Genomic DNA, 16537 nt, shown 5'->3' on the forward strand with positions numbered 1-16537 from the left:
TTCCCTTTTTTGTATTTTTAAGTGCCTCAAAGTCATTGGGCCAGACACTCAGCTGGTGTAAATTGCTATAAATCCACTGGAGGCAACACTGCCATGGTGATGTGCAGCTGCAGGGGATTGGGCCCAATATTTTGTTTTCATGCCAAGAAATACAGAGGAGTTCAGTGGGAGAAAAAAACCAACCCAATAGTAGGCATAGTGCCAATAAGGACTAAAAGATTTAGCTCCAGTGGGTGCTGTCACTCTTTCTGCCCTTCAAAGTCCACATCACACTGTCTTGCAGCCTGATAAGAAAAGGAGGGTCATGAGAGTGTCTGGTTCAATCAGTAATGCTGTCTCTGAAGGAGGCTTGTTCTAACTGGTGCTCCTTTCCCTTTGTGCAAAGAGCTGTGAGGAACAGGATAATTTCTCACCCCCTTCCCTTTCCTGTCAGGCAACTGACTTGGGGCCTGGTTGACCGATGAGTTCTTCTTCTGTTTCCATAAACTAAACACAGGAAACACTGAACTTCTCCCCTCTCCCTCACGGCTGCTACCCTCCCTGCCACTCAGACTCTCAATGTGGGAGGGGTTTTCTCTGAATGTTCCTGTGATGGGTTCCCCCTGGGGTGCCACTTGGAACTGGGGTACCACAGCCTCCTGAACCACCAGCCTGGACCCCCTCTCACACTGTACTGCTGTGACAAGCTACAAAGCCCTCCAAGCCTGCACTTTCATCAGCATTCACACAGATAAGGACACACCCAGCTGCAGTTATATGCAGGCTCCCTAACTCCCAGTCTGGGACCCCAGAGCAGTACCGTCCTGCCCTGGTCAAATCTGGCCAGTATATGGGTTTAATATACCCTCTATGTGAAGAGGACCGTACACACTTGTAGAAACCAAGCTGAGATTTTCCCAGACACCTCAGTCAAATGCACACTGGTTTGGATTAAAACCTAAAATAAATTTATTAATGACAAAAGGGTAGATTTTAAATGATTGTAAGTGATAGCAAACAGATCAAAGCAGATTACCTAGTAAATAAACAAAACCACAAACTGAGCGTAACATACGAGATAGGTAGGATATGAATTGGCAAATTCTAACCCTGAGTGATAAACAGGTTGACAGATTCTTAAGGCACAAGCTGCCTTTGTGTTGCAGCTTGGGTTTCCCAGGTTTTCATACACAGGCTAGAAATCCTTTTAACCTGGGATCATCACTTCCCCCAGTTCAGTCTTTCTTCCTCAGATGTTTCCAGGTGTGCTGTTGTAGGGAGAGTGAGGTACCATCACGATGTCATTTCCCTCTTTTATATCTTCTTCCCACTGGCTGGAAAGCTCGTTTGCTGTGGCCTGGGTCAAACAGTTCCCATTGTGTTGTGCTCTCTCTGAGCGGTTTCTATTGTACACAGTTTCTGGGGTCATCCTTGTCCTCAATAAGCCATTAACATTGGCCTTTTTACCGTTGTACCTGAAAGGCTGCTTGTGGGTGTTTTCAACCTCACAACATGTTTGAGTAATACATACATATGATGATAGCACATACAATCCAACGAAATACTTTTAGAATGATACCTCACAAGGCATACTTTGTGCAAAACATATCCTAATTATATGACAGTGGTGAATAAGGGGGTGCCAGGGTGTGTCAGTTCCTTTCCCCCCATCCAGCCTCTTGCCAAATCTTGTTGCTTCTCCCATCCAAGCATAACCCCAGGAATTCCCCCTTGCTTGGACTACTGTCATCTTCTCTCCCAGTTCCTCAGCCCTGCCTTCTTCAGTCTCTGTCAACAGTCAGCAGCTCCGGTCATCGTCTCCTTCCCCCAACCTGAGTATGTCTTGGACCATCTTTGCCGGTTCCCTGGACCTTGGCTGGAATGACAACGGGTGCTGCCCTGGCAGAGCTAAGTTGTGTGTGGAATCTCCGAGCGGGATTGCTATGAGAGGTGCCGGTCTGGACTGAGATGCGCTGATGGAGTTCTGTCAGGAGGTATAGGTCTGGAATAACAAGGGTGATTCTTGTAGTAGTGTCCCAATGGGTGCTCCACTTCAGGTGCACGCATGCCCCACATGCCTTCGAGTGGAGATTTTCATTAGCACTGTCCATTCAGCCCACACAGGTGCCCTAGACAACCTTGTGTCCCACAATGAGGCTGTATCGGGCCCTCAGTTCCTTCTCAACCACCTCGGCTTGTCCCCGCATTCAAAACGTGTGCCTCTTGCTGTCTTCAATCTAGCTTAGGTTAGATTTATGAGTGAATTGGTTAGCTGACTCTTATTTGGAGAATTGTTTGGTACTTCCTTCCTCATGGGAGCCCTTTGTCCCTGAGAGGCACACGCCTGGTACACTGAGTTTTAACCATTGCCTGATAATCACTAGCAGGTGGAGAGTTGCTCAATACGTGGCTCTGCCTAGTGATATTTCCTCCTTACCATACGCATCACATTCACCCTTCTTGCTCTATTCACAACAGGCCAGATCCTCCAATACTCCCATGGGACCAGGCTAATTTATCTTTTAGTATTTGACAAATGGACCATACAGGAGGAATCCATTATGAAAGCCTTGCAAATTGCTTCTTGTACACTCACCTGGGCAGAGCTGGGGTTTTTGTTTTGAATGGGTGAGTAAAATGTCCTTAGTTGTTTTTGTTATCAGCAAGAATCATATTAAAAGGCAGGCAAACAGATTTTGTGCCTGGCCTGATACGTTTTCACAACAATTTGCAAGGCTGCATTAGAAGCAGTCATATTTATGTATATTAGAAAATATGTGCTGGCAGAGTTGGATTTTCAAATCACACTATGGTACCTATTAAATGCCAAAAGTAATGAGATCTTACCAGCTACGAGTTTAAAAAAAAACAAAACACCAAAAACTGGTGGTTCAGTGTCTACAGCTGGGAAATCTTTAACAACTTTTGTATTTATATAGTTTAAAATGACCAAATCCTCTCTGTTTTCAATATCAAAATATGAAATATAGTTCTGTGCTATGTTATAAACTGAGTTTTGGGCAGTGGAACAAATTTTTACATCTAAGTTATAAGCACTTGAGAATAAGGGGTTTATAATGGAAAAGCTGACAGACCCTTAACTATCGCACCGGGATTTCTCTTGCTGTTAGGACCAGATAAACCAACAAGGTAATTCAATGTAGTGTTCCAGTTCTGTGACGCTAATCTACTTCTTCTGGTCCCAGGTGTTTGGAGAAAGTTAAATATAAAACTTAATGAAACTGCAGTGACTACAGAGCTGGATGGTTATCCTCGCACTTGGGAGAGTGAATTTGTCCCCATGGGACGTTTCTAAAAGGAAAGTGGTGACCATCTGTGGACTACTGAAGTGCAAACAGAGAGTGGGAGTATTCTGCAATTTTTCCCAAAGAAAATAAAATGTCGGAATAAATAAATCTGACTGCAATCTGAAAGTGGCTCAAAGCAAATGCAGTTATTGTTGGGTGCATCAGTTATCTGGGACTCAAAAATGAATTTAGATGGAGAGCATTTCTGTAAAAGAAAATGAATGGAGGATTCAGTCTAGTTCCTTCTGGCCCTATCTAAGATTATCCCATGTCAGCACCTAATACTGCAGGTGGGGAGAGCTTCAGTGATGCTCACAGATAGTCACTAAGGGGCATCTAATGGGAAGTGTCCATTTCAACAGCAGGGAAACTTGATTGGAAGGCAGACTCAGAATAGGAGGGGAGCACATGCCCAGGGGTGCAAGGAGTGGCCCTCTTCCTCCAGAGGTTCTCTGCCTTCTATTGGCCAGCCCAGGAGAGATGGGAGCTGATTGGACCTTTGCTCCCCTATTTACATTTATCCAGGTTTCTGGAGTCTCTTTTGCCTCATTTGTGCCTTTGAAAATCTCCTGCTTCTACTCCAGCACATGTTTACGTCCATCCCTGTTGAGTAAAGCTCTCAAGCATGTGCTTCAGTGCTTTGCTCAACAGGGATGGACTGCTGAGTCAGGGCCAATCCTGTTAGCAGTCTCAGCAAGTAAATTAAGGGTTTCAGAGTAGCAGCCGTGTTAGTCTGTATCCGCAAAAAGAAGAACAGGAGTACTTGTGGCACCTTAGAGACTAACAAATTTATTAGAGCATAAGCTTTCGTGGACTACAGCCCACTTCTTCAGATGCATATATGCATCCGAAGAAGTGGGCTGTAGTCCACGAAAGCTTATGCTTTAATAAATTTGTTAGTCTCTAAGGTGCCACAAGTACTCCTGTTCTTCTTCAAGTAAATTAAGGAATGCATAGCTTAGAGTTGTCCCTCCAGGTGGGAGGTATTGGCAGGACAGTGTGGGTAAGCCTACAGTGTTTGTACTTATTCTGTGGGCAAACAGAAGCTGAAGTCAGGGTGACACCAGAGGCAGGAGAGGTATTGCTCATGCCAGACTTCTTAGACGGTTTTTAGGTGACAAAACCCGTTATTGTTCCTTTTGTTTATTTATTTTAACCCCTCCCCGCTCACTGCATGAGTCTGTCCCTAAGTGGGTGTGGTCATCCTGAACAGTCCTCCCAAACATTGTAAGGGAAGGTTTATTAACAGCCCCACCTCTAACACTATTTATTATTAAGGTTACCCAACACTTCCCATTATAAGACTCTATTTTCAGTTGCTTCTAACATTGGCAAATTTTAACCATTTGGGCTAAAATTTTCCAGGGTGGGTGGCTGCCTCAGCTTGATTGTTCCTGGAAAGAGTCTGCCAAAACAATTGTCATTTCTGAAAACAAGGGGAAAATACCTTGTTTTGCCTGTATTAAAAAAATTCTGGCTTCCTTTTCTTTGAGAAGCTCCCATGTCCATATGCTTTGGAGCAGGGCCTTGGAATTTGTCCGGGCTGTGCCTGTGAAAATTTGTCCAATGTAGCCAAGTTATGAGGCTTTGAAAAATCTTAGTTTGCACATGCTCAGTAGTGACTTCTTAGATTTTAGCCTCTAAAATATCTTGAGTCCATCCTCAATGGGCATGCTCTACCTTCGCAGAACTTCTAATGGTCACTGGACTTTGTGTGAGCATCCCCACAGTGACTGAGCATGCTCCAGCCCAGGGATACGTGGACTAAGCTGTGCCATCCCTGCACCTCTCACCTACTCTGGGCAGGCACCAAAAATGAAAGGAAACAGCCTATGTGCTCTCAATGACCCCCTATAGTGGCACTCAGGCAGCACGGAGAAGGAAGCCACCTAACTCCAATGCAGAGGGGACAAGGAGCTGGGAAACTGCAACTGGAGAGGAGGGAGGGAAACTGTGACTGACGGCAGTTCGAGGCTGGGAACGTGGGAGAAGACTAGGACTGGTTGGCCAAGGGCAGTGGGACTGAGAGCCAAGCTGGGGTAGAGGGGAGGCTGGGATTCATTGAGCAAGGATACAGACGGCGGGAGAGAATCGGCAGGTGGGGCAGAGGAGTCTGGGACTCAGACAGGGAGCCTGCAGGGAAGGACAATGACTGCTGTGCAAAGAGACAGGCTGGGATGGGAAGCCTGAAGAGTGGATTCTGGGACTGGCTAAGGGAAGAAGACACATGATTGGGACAGGGACATATTGAATGGATGAGGCAGAAAGGGTCAAGCTTGGGGCAGAAGGGTCTGTCACCACTGGAGTACACACCCCTCCAGAGCCTGGAACAGAACCCAAGATTCCTGAGTCTCACTATTCTTCTGCTGTAACAAATCCCTGTGAAACCCATTGGTGCCCAATTAGACATGCCTGGGACCTGACTTTTCAGAGTATTTAGCATTATACAGGACTTTGTATGTTCATCATATGGCTCCCCCTCACTTTAGTTACAGATGTGAGTGCTCAGCATTTCTGGAAATCAGACCCAGGGTATCATTACAGGGCACCTGTAAAATGAGGAACACACAACTAATGGCCCCCTGTAAAAAGTCTGGTTTAATAACTTTCACAGCATCACTCTGTGGCAAATGCAGGACACCATTCAACTGTCTTAACCATAACACCATCCTTTCACTTCCTGCAATCCCTTGCCTCTTTCACTACATGCCTTGCAAAGGCCCACCATCTCCCTAGTTCCACAATAGGAACACACTTTCCAACTTCTGCAGCAAATAAGGCAGAGGTTCTACAAACAGCAACCTCCTTTACTACACAACTCTGCTCAGATAAGGTTCTGAAGTCACCTAGCAAGGATCCATTGATGATAGTTCATATCAGCACAAATGACACTGCGTTGCTGGATATCTCTCAGATAGTAGCTGACTTCAGAGAACTTGGAAATATGCTGAAGAAGAAGAATGACCAAGCCATCTTCTCTGTGATCTTTTCTGTCCCTCAAGGAAAGGAACATAATGTAACATAAGAATGGCCACACTAGGTGAAATCAATCCTCCATCTAGCCCAGTATACTGTCTTCTGACAGTGGACAGTGCCAGATGCTTCAGAGGGAATGAACAGAACAGGGCAATTATTGAGTAATCCACCCAGTGTTGTCCGGTCCGTGCTTCTGGCAGTCAGAGGTTCAGGGATACCCAGAGCATGGTGGTAGACTATCTTTGCTAAAAGCCATTGATGGACCTATTCTCCAGGAACTTATCTAATTATTTTTTGGCCTTCACAACATCCTCTGGCAAAGAGTTCCACAGGTTGACTGTGTTTTATGAAGAAGTACTTCCTTAAGTTTGTTTAAACCTGATGCCTATTAGTTTCATTGGGTGATCCCTTGTTCTTGTGTTATGTGAAGAGGTAAATAACACTTTTCCTCCACAATATTCTTGATTTTATACACCTTTATCGTATCTCCCCTTACTCATCTCTTTTCCAAGCTGAACAGTCTCAGTCTGTTTAATCTCTCCTCATATGGAAGCCGATACCCCTAATAATTTTTGTTGCTCAACTCTGTACTTTTTCCAACCTTAATATAGCTTTTTTGACATGGGATGACCAGAACTACATGCAGTAGTCAACATGTGGGCATACCAGGGGTTTATATAGTGGCATTATGATATTTTCTGTTTTATTATCTATCCCTTTCCTAATTGGTTCTAAGACTGTTAGCTTTTTTGACTGCTGCTGCATGTTGAGTGGGTGTTTTCAGCGAACTAGCCAGAAGGACACCAAAATCTTTTCCTTGAGTGGTAACAGCTAACTTAGACCCTATCATTTTGTATATAGAGTTGGGATTATGTTTTTCAGTGTGCATTACTTTGCACTTTTCATCACTAGAATTTCATCTGCCATTTTGTTGTTCAGCCACCCAATTTAGTGAGATCCCTTACGAGTATAAATTCAATCTAATTAGTATGACTGAAACCTGGTAGGATGATTCACAGAATTGGATTGCTAAAAATCAATGGTTTTAACCTATTTAGGAAGGATTGAGTGGGCAAAAGGGGAGGGGTTGACACTCCTACCTGTTTCTGAGTCACTGATAACTGGTAGAAAAATGATCTTGAATGCTTATGGATCAATGTCCTAACAGTGAAAGCACAAGATGGGGTATTAGTTGGTGTCTGCTACAGACTGCCAAATCACACAAGGGAACAGCATGACTACCTCTGCACACACCTATCTGCAATGTGTAGGGGGGGGAAAAGCTGCGTGATCATGGTGGGACTTAGTGACATATACTGGAGGACTCATACTGCCCATACTAAAATATCCTTGGAATTTATCAATATAATATGACAATTTCCTAACTCAAAAAGTGTTGCACCACCATGGGAGAATTCTTTATTAGATCTTGTCTTAACAGATAGAGGAACTGATCACATAACTAAAATTATGGTAGTTCAGGTTCAAGTAATCATGACTTCATCACATTTATATTGTGTAACCAGAATAAAGTCCATCACAGTAATATATATGCTTGGTGATTTAGTAGGGCCAATTCCAAAAAGCTGAAAACAATTATGAGCCAAATCAGATGGGAGGAAGAATTTAATCAGAAAAATATGCATAATAATTGGGAATAATTTAAGAACATGTTGTTAGATGTCCCAAAAGCAACAATCCCCCAATCAAGGAAAAAGCCTGTGTTGGTTAAAAAAATTACCTGGTTTAGAGGGGAAGTGAAGGCAACTGTAAAAAATAAAAAGATATTTATAACAAATGGAAGAAACAGAAAGTTGATAGTAATGACTATAAATCGGAAGTTAGTAATTGTAGAAAATTGATAAGGGAAGCCAAAGGAGGAAAGGCAAACTCTATGGCCAGCAGAGTTGAGGACAATAAGGAATGTTTAAAATATATTTGGAACAAACAGAATCCTGAAAATGATATTAGTCCATTACTAGATGTAAATGGTAACATTATCAATAATAATGCAGAAATGGCAGAAGTGTTCCACAGACGCTTTTAAAGTTAGACATCTTTAAATCAGCAGAGCTAAATAATTTGCATCCAAGAGTTTTAAAAGAGCTGGTTGAGGAGCTTGCTGGACCATTAATGTTGATTTTCAATAGATTTTGGAGCACTGGGGAAGTGCCAGAAGACTGGAAGAAAGCTAATGTTTATCAATTTTTAAAAAGGGTAAATGGGAGGATGCTGGGTAATTATAAGCCTGTCAGCCTGACATCGATCCCAGGCAAGATAATGAAGCAGCTGATATATGACTCAATTAATAAAGAATTAAAGGAGGGTAATGTAATTAATGCAAATCAGCATGGGTTTATGGAAAATAGATCTTGTCAAACTAACGTGATATATTTTTTTTGATGAGATTCCAAATTTGGTTGTTAAAGGTAATTGTGTTGATGTCACATACTTAGACTTTTGTAATGTGTTTGATTTGGTACTGCACAATATTTCAATTAAAAAACTAGAATGATATAACATTCACATGACAGACATTAAATGGATTAAAAACTGGCTAGCTGATAGGTCTCAAAATGTAACTGTAAACAGGGAATCTTCACTGAGCAGGTATGTTTCCAGTGAGTTCCCGAAGGGATAGATTCTTGGCCCCAGGCTGCTTAACATTTTTATCAATGACCTGGAAGAAAACAAAATAATCACTGATAAAGTTTGCAAATGACACAAACATGGGGGGAGTGGGTAAATAATGAAGAGGACAAGTCACTGATTCCAAGTGATCTGGCTCACTTGGCAAACTGGGTGCAAGCAAACAATATGTGTTTTAATATGGCTAAAAGTAAATATGCATCTAGGAACGAAGAATGGAAGTTATACTTACAGGATGGCTGACTCTATCCTGGGAAGCAGTGACTCTAAATAAGATTTGGGAGTTGTGGCACATAATTAACTGACCATGGGCTCCCAGTGTGATGCTGTGGCCAAAAGAGCTAATGTGATCCTGGGATGCATAATCAGGGGAATCTCAAGTAGGAGCAGAGAAGTTATTTTACCTCTGCATTTGGCACTGGAATACAGAGTCCAGTTCCGGAGCTGACAATTCAAGAAGGATGTTGATAAGTTGGAGAAGGTTCAGGGAAGAGCCATGAGAAAAATTAAAGGATTAGAGAAAGCGCCTTAGAAAATAGACTCAAAGGGTATGTGTACCCTGCAATTAAACACCCACAGCTGGCCTGTGTCAGCTGACTTGGGTTTGCAGGTATTGGGCCATGGAGTGTTTTAATTGTGCTGTAGAAGTTTGGGGTCAGTTGGAGCCCATGCTCTGGAACCCCAGACGGGGGAGGGAAATAAACAGTATGTGATCATGTAATTAAAGATTGTATCATAATGGATCTGCACCAAAGGCCCAAGTTAAGGTTGCAAGGACAGCCTTAATAGTGATATTTCTTAACTTTTTATTATGTGAATTTGCAACCTTAATAATGTTCTTTTAATGTCATTTTTTGTGTGCAATTACCTGACTGCTCAGTGATTTCACTTGGAAGGTTATCTTCGAGTGGTCCAACCTGCCTTTGCAAGAGGCTGATGTTTACTGCTGCTGTGCGTGTATTTTGAAGCCGAGTGTGCTGTAAGAAATTACTCAGACCATTAATTTTGGAAACTGGTGCTGGAGAGATCATGAATGTTAAGAATTCTAATTATATCAGATCTGGGAAATTTAATAAATATAAGACTTTTCATATGTGTCTCAAGGCGTAATATTTGAATACTATGGGCATTAATTAAAATATCTGAAATTTTTAAAGACCCCCTCCTTTTATGTCTAGTGTTAGAACAGACACATCATTCTGCTAAGGCTACAAAAAATAATGTTCTTTGGGGCTGATAATCTCATTTATAATCATGGCATGGCAGGAGCAACCTTTTGCAGGAATTTTGTTTATGCTTCAAAAATTTCCCCTCTGATAATTTCTCCTCCCATACAATAGCTGGCCTGTTTTTTGTCTCCTCTGCAGTGCTGTAAAGATAAAAGTCCAGATGATTTGGCATTGTACAAGGGAAAAAAAACCTCTCCGGGTCTGATTAATGATGTTATCCATCTCAGAAGATAGTAATTCCCTCCTTTAGAGCCTAAGGGAAAAAATAGACTAACCTTTGAATTCATACTTCATCATCTTCCATTGGCATTTGTGGCTTTTCGCGGGACACTGGGGTCTGCAGCTCTGTTAGATAGTCACAGTGGTTGGGCTCTGAGCCAGCAACTATGGCGGCTTCCTCCCCACTGCTATTCAAAGCAGCAAATCAACAAGGAAAGAACAAGGCTGCTCTTCGCCGTTCTAATGTCTGCAGACCTGTCATATACTCTGCAGGGCTCCCTGCCTGCTTCAGAAGCTACCTGGTCTCAGCAAGGCCTCAGTATGGGAGTCCTGAATGCCTCACATACGCCCTAGCCTTTCTCTGAGACAGTGATGTTGAATAGTGTAACCACCTCAGGGACCCAGCAGCCATGTTCATGTTATCTGTCTGATTCTGGGGCTGAGGACTGGTCTCATCCATCATCGTTGATTGTACACTAAGGCTAGCACAAAGTATTAGTTAGGGGGACTGCAAAGTCTTTCCAGAACTTGGGAGTTCAAATGAACTAAAGAGCTTAAAAGCTTCCTTTTGTTTTTGACCTTAAATTCAGGGTGCTGGGTTTTTTGGTTTATGTTTGTTTTTAAAAAGAAGCATCTAAATATACAGCTACATGCTCAGTTATTAATGGTTGGACCTCACAGTCATGAATGCCATTCTCACTTTTTGGAGTATCTAATTAAAGGATCGGCGGAGGAATTGCCTTTTGTTGTTAAACCGCTCTGCTTGGTTTACAAAATGGAGTCTCTTTTCCAGCAGATGCAAACATAATGGATTATGTCTATCAGAAATCTCAGATGCAACCAGAATCATTGCCACCATTGGGTCACTGCAGAATTAGATGCAATGAAACATTAGGCACAATGAAGAAGCTGACATGCACTCGGCAGAATTTAAACAGATATTTTCTCCAGCGAAGACACAAAATGTATCTGTCTGAAAAGCGAAGGTAGCATTTTGCAGTGGATCAGAAAATGAATGTTTCTCCTAGAACAGCATATAAAAAGAGGGGGGGTTGCTTTTAATTTCAAAGAACTAGGTACAGTCCTCTCTGTCTCAAAAGTGTTGGGCTCAAAACACCTACTCCTGTTGGGACTCTGCACAGTGGTGCATTGCAGAAAGGACGCAGGTCACTGCTCCCTGCTGGTATTTCCAACCCCAGAATGAACATGCAGAATCAGCAGACTTCCTGGTTTGCTTGCGCATGTGTCTGCACTGGGCACAGCCAGGTGTCATGCAGGTGAAGTTGCACGTATACATACTGAGAGCCCAGAGACTTTTTTTTTTTTTTTTAACGTGGCTGAGTGCACAAAGAAGCCTGCTGATTTTGTATGTTCAGTGCTGCGGAGAAGAAAATCGATGTGGGAACTACAGACGGCTGCAATGGTGTACTGTAAAGTGTAACATTCGGCTTCTTTTTTGATGGAAACAGAGCTGATTTATTCTTAATGGCTTAGCTTTGCTGACTGTTAGATTTTGTTTCATTATTCAAAGGCAAACACTGAACAAGCATTTTCTGAAAGTGCCAGGCACTTTCGGGTGGGAGGAGGCGAGCTCCATTTGTGTGTCCTTCAGACACTTGTTTTATTTATTTCACAAGGTTTCAGGACACACTCTTCCTGTGGAATGCACCTGGAATGGAACTCTTTTCAACAGGCCTTTTACTCCTGATTGGGGCTGCTGTACTTTTTGTCTTGTGTTTCTTGTGTTACAGATCTGATCCCCCTTACCTAAGTATTTGTCTGGTTATAACTCATTGTGACTTAGATACTGCACTCCCCACCCGAGAAAATAACAAAGAGCCAAGTCCTGGCTCTCTGCAAGTTTTCCCCCAAAAGGGCAATAATCCTGCTTTTGCCTGTATTCCAAGCTGTATTCCTGCACAAACACCCCCAAAGATCCCCTGCACTGTTCACCTTTGCAGACCAATCCTGCCAGTAGCAAATGTAATCCACGCTGGGGAGGTTGTGGAGTGGCAGCAGGGGACACACATTACACAGACACTGCTCCCTGAGCGCTGGATCTGAGTGCCTAGGCCTGCTCCAGAGCACACATCCATGCTCAAAGTGCAGAGGAGCTATGGAGTGTCAGCTCAGCCCCTTCTCCTGCACAACAAAAGCTGGAGACTCCATAACTGCCCAGGCTCCAGCAGAGGTGAGGGTGGGGAGAGAGGAGCAGGATTTGTGCAGGGCTATTAGAGGGACAGTTTCTTATTTATATGATTTCTCCCCAACCCAGCAGCTCCTCACCACCTGCCTGCAGATCAAGTGCAGTCCTTCATCACCAGGCCCAGTCGCCCCAGACTTGATTGGTCCTTTGCACACCCAGTTATCATGGTGGTAGGACGCCCATTTTACCTAGAGGATCCTAAAGCTTCTTCCAAGCTTCTGTACAAACACCAGTATATGCAGGACTCATTTCATCTGTCAGTGGAAATGCAGCCACCTTTAGGTGAAGCATGGCGGCTGCTAACCGTGCACACAGCCACTCTCATGTTTTACAACTGGAAGTGATGAATACTGTACCAGTCTGGAACTGCAGGAGGAGTCAGGTAGGCAAAATGTAGTTATCTCAGTTGGACACTGAGGCTGTCACCCCTTTTGCTTGCGGAGAGTGCCAGTGCATCTTTATTGACCACGAGTGGCTAGACATTTTTTGGCCTTTTTGTTTCCTCTTAGTTTAATTGTGTACTGTATTAAACCTATAGCCTAAATCTGTAAGGCTGAAATATGCAGAATTTAGCAATTTACCTGGCAGGTTTTAAGCACACAGAATGCAAATGGGTTATGTAAAGCAGCAAAATCTACACCATTTAAATTGCCCTGACTTCTGAAAACTGCAGGTGCCAGTACCTGAAATAAAGCCTGAAGGCTGACAGAGTATCTGAGGGAGGTCCTTTTGGCTCGCAAAGATCAAGCGCTAACTGAAAGTCAAACATACCCTTAGTTCTATTTTTTATCTCGTTTCAGTTTCACGCAAAATAATGTTGCCCTAGAAATAAAATTTCCCCATACATCTACCATAGCTGCACAATGCCAGTTTAGCGGAGTAATAAAGCAAAGCACTAGGTGCTTGACAGTTCTTTTTGTAGCTGTCTCAACATGCATCCTAACTCTAGAAAGCTATTACCATGTATGCCAATGTGTTTGGGGTTTTTTTCCTCCTTTCTAAAGCAGTTACATGACTTAGGAATTTGGTCATCCTTTCTGTTAGCAAGAAATGTATATAGGAAGAGGACACTGGTAGAAAATACTGTACATTAAAATGTAGCCAGCCGAGGACATTAGTAATGTGATCTACAGAGCGGTGCAAAATGAATTTTTATGATTTTCCCAGCTTAACATGGTAGCATTAATATTTCATTACTAGATTTCACTCTGATTTTGGTCCTGTTTCTGTCGCACCCAATTTATTGCTTGAGAAAGTTATTTTTAATCTGTAGTCGTAACTGAGAATAAACCCTTAGAAAACCTTCCCCAGCCTGGAATTTGCTTGCTATGTCTCATTATAGCCCATGTGATGCTGTATCCAACATCTCTGTTAATAGGAACAAGAATTACATAGCAATTTGCTGGGGGGTTTTAACTCTTAGTTTCTAACTCTAAATCCTGCATTCTTCAGTTTTCTTGTTTCTATAGGATAGGGATGGAGAAGATGTATGAAAGAGACTTGATCCCAGGTACAGCAGTGATGGAGCATCAGCCACTGCAAGACTAACAGTTCATGGGCCTCGTTGAGCTTTGTCCTGCACAGTATCTGAGGTCACAGGGCAAAGATGGCTTTTCACTACCTTTGTGTCTCCCCGATGCTGTCATTTAGAATAGCCTCAGGGTTGGCACTAGCAGCCAGAGAAGAACAAAGGGCTTGTAACAGACTAGAGACCATAGCCCTAACTTGGTAACCTAATTGAACTTTCCAGGCCTAGTCTTGAAAGGTGCTGAGAACCTGTAACATCTATTGAAGTTAAGTGGAGAAACATGCTCAGTGCCAGGATTTGGTTCATTGTTACAAGGCATTTCCTGAGGTCTGGCATAAGTCATTATTCCTCCCCCCCTTTACCAGATGAAAAATGTCTTCCACTTCCTTGATGTCAGCTCCATTCAAACAGGTTTAGATGGCGATATCTCTCCTAGGGATATTTTTTCCTCCAATTCATGCATGGAGAATGCATTTACCTTGCTACATGTAATTTGTTCTTTTGACCTCTCCTTATAGGCCATTCCCTATGATCTCTTTACCAGCTTCACTGTCCTTCTCTAACTCCCCTTTCTCTGTGGAAGGGTGAGATTGTGCCTAACTGCTCTATAGGGTCACAAAAATGGGAGAGGAGGCAAGAAATTCCTTATCTGGCACCACTGCAAAACAGGCAGGCAGGATTGCTCCATCCACCCCCTGGAAGGCAAAGATGCCCCGAAGAAGTTATAACCTAGCCCACTCTAAGAATGGCCAACACAGCTGGCCAGATGCACCTGTGTATTATGTTACATTGCATGAAAGGGTACATATAGACCAGGGGTCGGCAACCTACGGCACGCGTGCCAAACAGGGCACGCAAGCCGATTTTGAGTGGCACGCTGCTGCCTACCGTGGTCCCGGCCCCCAGCCCCACTCAGCCCCCCGGCCCACCGCTCTCCCCTGTGGGGGCAGGAGGCAGAAGCTTGGTCCTGCGGCAGCCAAGCTTCCCTCCTCCCCCGCTTCTTCCCCCAGTGTGGTGCTTTCCGGCCCCTACTCCTCTCCTTCCCTGCGCCAATCAGCTGATGGCCCTTGCAAGGGGAAGGGGGATAAGTGGCAGCGTGCTCGCTGCTCCATAGAGGAGGCAGAGAAGAGGTCGGGATGGGGCCTTGGGGAAGGGGGTGGAACAGGGCATATCCCTTCCAGCCCCCTGCCATGAGCACCCAATGAGCTGAGCACCCCAGCCCTCTGCCCTGACCCCTGAACTCCCCCACACACACACCCAGCCTTCTGCCCTGCACCTCCACACACCTCCAGCCCTCTGCCCTGACTCCTGAACCCCCCCACACACCAGCCTTCTGCCCTGTACCCCCCCACCTCCAGCCCTCTGCCCTGACCTCTGAACCTCCCCACACACCCAGCCTTCTGCCCTGCACCCCCGCACCCTCCAGCCCTCTGCCCTATACCCCCCCACACACCCCAGCCCTCTGCCCTGACCCCTGAACCCCGCCCACACACACCTAGCCCTCTGCCCTCTCCCCTGAAGCCCCCCTAGGTCTGGGGTCCTGGCTGCCGGCCCCTTGCCACCTGGCATCCTGGCCGTAGGCCCCGCTCAGCCCACTGCTGGCCTAGGTGAACAGAACCCCAGGCTGGCAGTGGGCTGAGGAGGCTGGCGGCGTAAGATCAGCATTTTAATTTAATTTTAAATGAAGCTTCTTAAACATTTTGAAAACCTTGTTTACTTTACATACAACAATAGTTTAGTTATATAATATAGACTTATAGAGAGAGACCTTCTAAAAACATTAAAATGTATTACCGGCACGCGAAACCTTAAATTAAAGTGAATAAATGAAGACTCGGCACACCACTTCTGAAAGGTTGCCTACCCCTGACATAGACTCATAGACTTTAAGGTCAGAAGGGACCATTATGATCATCTAGTCTGACCTCCTGCACATCGCAGGCCACAGAATCTCACCCACCCACTCTTGTAACAAACCCCTGACCTATGCCTGAGTTATTGAAGTCCTCAAATCGTGGTTTAAAGACCTCAAGGTGCAGAGAATCCTCCAGCAAGTGACTCTTTTGTGTTCCCTGAGCTAAATCAGAATCCTTCCCTCAGTTTTCCCTCGGGTGTTACAGCTCCCCACATACCCTTTTCATGAGCTGTGCCTGTATGACATGCCTGAGCCCATTGTGGGGCTCAAAAACTCCTAGTGTGGTCACGCCTACCCTATGTGTAGGGAGACTATTGTGTTTGATCTGCTGCCAATATGTATGTAGCCCAATACAGCACTGGAATTTCTAGACACCACATCACGTTCCATGACTTGTTTCCATGATCACACAGAGGCCTTTCTGTGCATTACTGCTTTCTCCTCTCATTATTGTCCAAGGATGTTAGAATAAGGTCAGTTCCAGAAGGCATCACCAGGTAACCCCAAGGTTACCAGAGCAATTTTCTA

This window comes from Chrysemys picta, chromosome 8, assembly GCF_011386835.1.
Source record: "Chrysemys picta bellii isolate R12L10 chromosome 8, ASM1138683v2, whole genome shotgun sequence".
Lineage (NCBI taxonomy): Eukaryota > Metazoa > Chordata > Testudines > Emydidae > Chrysemys > Chrysemys picta.